Source organism: Zingiber officinale, chromosome 7B (assembly GCF_018446385.1).
Source record: "Zingiber officinale cultivar Zhangliang chromosome 7B, Zo_v1.1, whole genome shotgun sequence".
Lineage (NCBI taxonomy): Eukaryota > Viridiplantae > Streptophyta > Magnoliopsida > Zingiberales > Zingiberaceae > Zingiber > Zingiber officinale.
The window spans coordinates 86,174,237-86,181,791 of NC_055999.1; the positions used below are offsets into that span (position 1 = coordinate 86,174,237).

Sequence of the window (7,555 nt, forward strand, 5' to 3'; positions counted from 1 at the left end):
GATTTAATGATGGTCATGGAATAGTTAGCACAGCATAATGTGACGGATTGGCCTCACAGCCTAGTCAGTAGGAGGCTGGTCGTTATAAGGGTAATTAGTGCCTTGATGCGTATAAGATACGAATCCACGATTAGATTAGATCTTAATCAAGTCAACTCGATATGCCTACCAAGTTTTGATACCCATCACTACCTCGATCATTTGTTGTTGTTGAATCTACCAAAACAGAGCAATGCATATTATCTTGGTAGGGTGCTGAGGGACAACCTTGGTCCCGCCTATCAAAGCTTGGGTGAGTACAAACTCAATTAGATTGAGCATAACTAGTTAACTCAATTGGATCGAGTAAAACTATAGGCATTTTCCAACGGTTGGACGATAGGATAAAAATCACATTTATACTAAATCTTAGGTGATTTAGCCAAAGCTAACTCAAGTTTTAATATAAATGAGATTTTTGATCCTATAAACAAGAGTTGCATAGAGATGTAATTGATAATTCGTTATCTACCGATCATACTAAGTCTTAGGCGATTTAGCCAAAGCTAACTCAAGTCATAGTATGATGTGGATCTTGTCCCACGAAAATTATAGTGAATTGGTATGAATCTAGTAGTATGGTTTGACCATATCCATAACTTGATTCTACAAAAGCTCTATAATTCAGTGGGAGCATCATTTAGTTAAAGGCCTAATTAAATGATAAATGGAATATGATATTTACTTTCTGCATTATTTCTATTGTAGATTGTCATGTCGACAAACACGAACACCTTCTCCCTGCGTTCTGTCCTTGATAAGGACAAGCTCAATGGAGCTAATTTCTTGGACTGGTACAGGAATCTGAGAATCATTCTCACTCAAGAAAGAAAATTGTACGTCCTGGAGCAGCCCATTCCCGAGGCACCTCCTGCCACTGCCACGCGAGCTGACCGAGATGCTTGTAAGAAGCATCAAGATGACGCATTAGATGTGTCATGCCTCATGCTCACAACCATGAACTCTGAGCTTCAGAAGCAACATGAGTTGATAACTGCTTATGATATGGTTGAACATCTTCATCAACTATATCAAGGACAAACGAGGCACGAGAGATTCGAGATCTCCAAGGCACTGTTTCAGTGCAAGATGCAAGATGTGTTGGTTAGTCCTAGGAAAATCGTACTGGTTCCACTGTACAAAAATTTTGCACAAGTGTCAAACCTTTCCTTAAATAACCTATTGTGTTCTTTGGAAGTTAAATTAGGAATCGCAGATGGAACTTAACATCATTGATTCCAAATTTAACTTATATGTTCTTAATGGTTTAGATTTGAATCACAAGCGGAACTTAACACTATTGATTCAAATCCACCTATGTTATTAATTCCATTAAATATTAATTTCCAAAATTAGCTTCCAGGACTGCATGGTGAGCCACATGGCCTTCTTGGATATGGGAGCAACCACCATCGCCTAGACAAAGCCTTTTAAGGAAAGCTAATATTTAATTTCCTTAAATAACTCTAGGTAAACCAAAAAGAACAATCAAATCACAAATTCGAAAACAAAGAAAACACAAATTTTAAACAAATCTGAAAACTCTAGAATCATATGCCTCTTGTGTTTGGTATTTCCAAAAATAACTATACAAAGAAAACTAGTATGATGCGGAAAATAATTACTAGTTATACCTTTCTTTGTAAGCAAATAACCTCTTGATCTTCTACCGTATTCCTCTTCTTATCCCGGACGTTGTGTGGGCAACGATCTACCGAGATGAGAATCCACCTAAACCACCTTCTTCTCTAAGTAAGATTCGGCCACCACAATAACTCCATGAAAGGATGAGGTTCGGCCACCACCAAGCTCCAAGGGATGCTAGGAAACAAAGCCTCCTCCTTCTTCTTCTTCCTCAAGTAAATCCGGCCACCAACCAAGCTCCTAGAGAAGTTGTCGCTGGCCACAAGAAGAAGAGAAGAGGGAAAAGCTAGGGCCGGCCACCAAGGAGGAAAAGAGAGGAAGAATAGAATAGAGTCGTTAGCCATGAAGGCACCTCTACCCTCTCTTTTATAATCCTTGGTCTTGGAAAATAAGGAAATTTAAATAAAAAACTTTCTTAATTTTTTGCCATGAAAAGAAAATTTTATTTAATTAAAAATAATTTTTTCTTCTCACATTACATGGCCGACCACATTAAAGCTATAAACAAGGAGAGTTTTAATTAATTAAAACTTCCTAATTTGTCTCCGAAAATTTATAAAAAATTTCTCCAATAATTTTTCCCTTCATGGTGGTTTGTAAAAAGAAAATTTTATAAATTAAAATCTTTCTTTTAAATATGTGAATAATTTCCAAAGAGGAAAGCTATCTTTAAAAATTAAAATCTCCTTTTAATCTACAAATAAGGAAAGATATCAAATCTTTTTTAATTTTTTGTAGAAACTTATAAAAGGGAATATTTATTTTTTAAAATTCTCTTTTAAATCATGAACATGGTTAAAAAGGAAAGTTTTTTCAGAATTAAAATCTACCTTTCAATCTACAAATAAGGAAAGATTTCAAATCTTTTCTTAATCTTTTGTAGAAAGCAATAAAAGGAAAGATTTAAATTTTAAACTCTCTTTTAAAACCATGGAATCCACATAAGAAAAAATTTAAAAAATAAAATTACTTTTTATTTTAATAGGGCCGGCCACCTAAGCTTGGGTTCAAGCTAGGGTCGGCCACCTCATGAACCCATGAACCATGCCTTTGGTCGGCCCTAGCTTGGACTCCAAGCTAGCTTGGCCGACCCTGATGTGCGTAGATTATATACTCTTTTATGCATGTTTTTACGCACATTTACATACTTTGAGCATACTTGATCTATGCATTTTTATACTTCCAGCTTTCCTTTTAGCATATTTACTCTTTTGGTTCGGAGATCTACTTTTTGTGCATTTTCTGTACACAGGAGTCGAAATTGGTGAAGATTATGCGTCCTCGGACAAGCTTGGAAGGAATTGAAGGGAGAGAGCATTAGGCCGTGTACCACACACGACCGTGTAGTTTTAACAGGAAGGGAAGAGGGCATGGCCGTGTGAATCTCACACGACCGTGTCTTGATTTGAAGAAATTAGAGCAGATGTCTTACATGGCCGTGTAGATCTACACAGTAGTGTCCAGAGGCCAAGCGGTGGTAGTCGTGTGCACCACATGGCCGTAGCATTTCCAGAGAACAGAAGGGTCATGGCGTTTGAGTCGCCGTGTAGCTGGCAGAGAAGGAAGAGGACATGACCGTGTGAATCTCACACGGTTGTGGCGCCCGATTCTCCTCTATTTAAACCCTCCTTCATGAATTGAAAGGGATCTCCCTTGGGAGAAGGCAAGATTTGGTGGTTTCCTCCTATTCTTGGGAGGTTTCTGGGCGATTCGAGGGGAGTTCTTGACGATTTCGGCTCCGGAGCGAGGATTGGATCCGAAGACGAGGCTTCTTCGTAGATAAGTTTTCTCTTTTCCCCTTTTCTTGGTTTCTTGGATTGGGGATTTAAGAAATGCTTGTAATCTTTATTCCTTCGGGTATTCTTCCTCGATTCATGAAGTGGATCTTGTATTCTAGGATTAAGGGAGTATTTGTATGATGGATTGATGTAATCTCTTGTGGATTTGCCAATTTCTTGTTTCAATGACATTGTCTTGCTTGTATCAATTAGATCTTGAATGATTAATGGTGATTTGTGCTTAATTCTCATTCTTGATTGATTGTTTGGGTTTCTTGTGGACTTTGTAAAGATAAACTCTCACTCGATCATCCGAGGGATCCACGTGACAGGTGCAAGCCCGTGTTAGGACGTTTGAGAGATAATCTTGAAGAGGAAATAGGAATATTCAAGAGAGTACGATGGATCTTGTGATTAGTTTCTTGTATCTTGATAGATTAATAAGTTGTGGGCTTCTATGTTGATATCCGAGGAAGGCATAGTAATAGGTGCGCTTCTGTGTAAGGACAACGTAGGTTCACGTCTAATTGATCATATTTATCCTTAGCCGGTTATCTATTGCAAGAGAGAACCGGCAACTTTCTACTAGTGCTTGGCAATTGAGGGATAAGAATTGGTGAACCATTTACATTCAAGAAATCTTACAAATAAACCGAAACTCCTAGAATCTCCCTTTATTATAACCCAAAACACTAAACTCTTGTTTGTTGATCTTTAATATTAGATTTGTTTACCTTCACTTTGCATTTAAAACAATTGGATAGTTGTTTAGCTAATTCGCATTGAGACATTTCTAGTGCTTATTCCAGTCCCTGTGGATACGATAATCTTTTATATTACTTGCGACATTTCCGTACACTTGCGGAGCGTAACAAGTTTTTGGCGCCGTTGCCGGGGACTACGCTATAACACTAGGAATTATCAATTGAGTTAGACTAAACATTACATTTGTTTTCCTTTCATATTGCATAGTTATAACTAATCATTAGATTTCTGTTTTTACTTTCTTGTATAACTTTTACTTCTTGTTAATTCTTTTTGTACAAATTCAATTCTGCATTTTTGATTCTTTTATCTTTCTTTTTCTGTTGAATTGTCATTTGCTATCTTGTTCTTGTGTATGCGAAGATCTAACTTTGCAGGAGAATTCTTTCCTTTTGACCCTGAGATTGACAGAACTTTCCATAAAAGATGAATTCTGCAAAGGCAAATTGAAGAACAGGAACATTTGAACATGGCGAATAGACCACTCAAGGATTATGCAGCACCTTATGCAAGAGGTTTTCGATCTAGTATTTCAAGACCTTCAGTGGAAGCTAATAACTTTGAGATCAAACCCGCAATTATATCTATGGTGCAGCAGAACCAATTTTGTGGAGGACCTCATGAAGACCCTAATCAACACTTAGAGGTCTTTTATGAAATATGTGGTACCATGAAAATGAATGGAGTTCCTTCAGAAGCAGTTAGATTATTATTATTTTGGTTTTCTTTAAGAGATAGGGCAAAGCAATGGCTGAATTCTTTGGCCCCTAATAGCATCACCACTTGGGAGCAGTGTGAGCAACAGTTTCTTGATAAATTCTATCCACCAAGCAAAACAACTCATATGAGGAATTTAATTGCAAGCTTCAAGCAAACTGACTCAGAATCTCTTTTTGAAGCATGGGATAGATATAATAGTATGCTCAGACAATGCCCACATCATGGGTTGGAAAGATGGTTAGTGTTGCACACTTTTTATAATGGTATCAACTATCATACCAAAGTGTCCCTTGATTCAGCTGCTGGAGGGGCACTTATGAATAAAAGTTTAGATGAAGCTGAAGAAATTATTGACAGTGTAGCACAAAATCATCATCAATAGGCAAATGAAAGAAGTGGTGGCTATTCTTCTGTAAACCCAGCAATTAAAGCATCAGGGAAGTTTGATGTAGATGCAGTCACTCTTTTGTCTGCAAAATTAGACGCTCTTACAAAGAAATTTGAGAATATGGGGACTAGTGCTAATATGGTCAATGCTATTAGTACATCTTGTGAAGTATGTGGGAGTTCAGAGCACTCAAATGACTCATGTCCATTGGGAGCTATCACTGCACAAATCAATCAACTGGAACAATGTGATGCAATCATGAGTTACAATCAAAGGCAGAACAACCCATACTCAAATACTTATAACCCTGGATGGAAGAGTCATCCCAATTTTTCTTACAGAAATAATCAAGATCAAGGACCATCTATGGGGGCAAGACCAAATTTTCAAGCTGGGCAACAAAATTTTCAACATCTATCTTCTCAAGGCTTACCAAAGTCAAATATTGAAAAGATGCTTGAAGAAATTATCTCAAGTCAGAATGAAATGAAGCAAGATTTAGCAAAGCTCATTCAGAGAATGGATAATTCTGAAAAGCATCAAAAGATCCAGGATAGTCAAATTGCCCAACTAGCTTCCTCATCATCCAGAGCACCAGGACAACTTCCAGGAAAACCTGATGTGAATCCTATGGAGCATTGCAATAGAATTGAGCTTAGGAGCGGACGGACCTTGGGAGACTCCCAAGTGACTGCTCCAAAAGGGATACAAAAAGAAGAAGAGCTCTCTCCTCTTATACCAAATCAGATTCAAGCTAATGAGGAGAGTACCATTGAGGTTGAAGAGACTCTTCCACTGAACCATCAGAGCAAAGCTGTCCCTTTTCCTCAAAGACTTACAATGCTCAAGAAAGATGAAGAATTTGGCAAGTTTTTAGAAAAAGTTAAGGAAATATGTGTAGAGGTACCTCTTATTGATGCTATTCTTCAAATGCCTAGATTTGTCAAATTCCTGAAGGATCTCATGTCAAACAAGAGAAGAAGAGGAGAGGTTGAGACCATTGCGCTTAGTGAGGAATGTAGTGCTATTTTGGAGAAGAACACTTCCCCAAAATTAAAGGACCCAGGGAGCTTTTATATTCCTTGCAACATAGGAAAAGAATTTTTTGAAAAAGCTTTTTGTGATTTGGGGGCAAGTGTTAGCCTCATTCCCTATTCAATTTGTAATAAATTATGTCTCAAAAACATTAAACTTACTACTATGGCACTTCAACTTGCCGATCATTCCTGCAAGTACCCTTTGGGTATTATAGAAGATGTGCAAGTAGAGGTGGATGGGAATGTTATTCCCACAGATTTTGTCGTGTTGGACATGGAAGAGGACCCCAGGATTCCTATCATATTAGGAAGACCTTTCCTTGCTACAGCTGGAGCTATAATTGATGTCAAAAATCATAAGCTTTCTTTGGTAATTGGTAAGGAAAGGTTGGAATATGATTTATCTAATATCTCTAACCATGTCTCGTCTCTTTTAAATGCTTGTAGCAGGACAAGCATTTATAAACTTGAGGAATGGAATTTCCATCCTCATGGAAGGCCACCAAACGAAGGAGACAATGTGGTGGAAGATGTTGGGAGAAGATCTCCCAACAAAAACGAAAAGTATATCTGTCCTCCAAGGGCGAGGAAAAGAAGTGAATGATCAAGTTTGGTCGAGCTAAAGACCTTAAACAAGCGCTTCTTGGGAGGCAACCCAAGGGTTCTTTTAGTTAGTTTTGATTTGTATTTTAATTTCTTTTAGTTTGATGCATTCTTTTGATTTTGTTTTCAGGTTAGGTGCAAAACAGAGCCCGGCCGTGTGCTATACACGGCCAGGCAAAGGTTGCAGAGAAGGGAAGTGCTTGGGCCGTGTCATCCAGACACGGCCGTGTAGGATCTCCTGAGGAGAAAAAGGTCTAGGTCGTGTCTCAAACACGGCCGTGTAAAGAATCCCGAGAAGAAAGATGGAGAGGCCGTGCGAAGAATCCAGAGAAGGAAGAGGGGGAGGCCGTGTGGATCTGCACGGCCCGTGTAGGAGAGTTATTAAAGTCTTCTTTCTACCTTACACGGCCAGATCTTGGCCGTGTTCCGCACACCCCCAACTCTCCAAAACATATCTTTCTCTCCCAATCTCTTAAAAACTCCTCTCTAATCTCTCAAGATCTCTTAGATCCGGATTCTCCTCCTCTCTAAGACTTGGACTTTTTGTTCTCCTAACCTAAGATCTTTGCTCTTTGAAGTTT

General features: G+C 38.4%; 1 non-coding gene across 1 annotated transcript; it reads right to left on the reverse strand.

Annotated features, from left to right (window-relative positions):
* Nucleotides 1-5,068: 5,068 nt before the first annotated feature.
* LOC122007576 lies at nt 5,069-5,174 on the reverse strand. The gene has a single exon (XR_006119046.1). It is a non-coding gene; the product is annotated as a small nucleolar RNA R71 (small nucleolar RNA).
* Nucleotides 5,175-7,555: the final 2,381 nt, after the last annotated feature.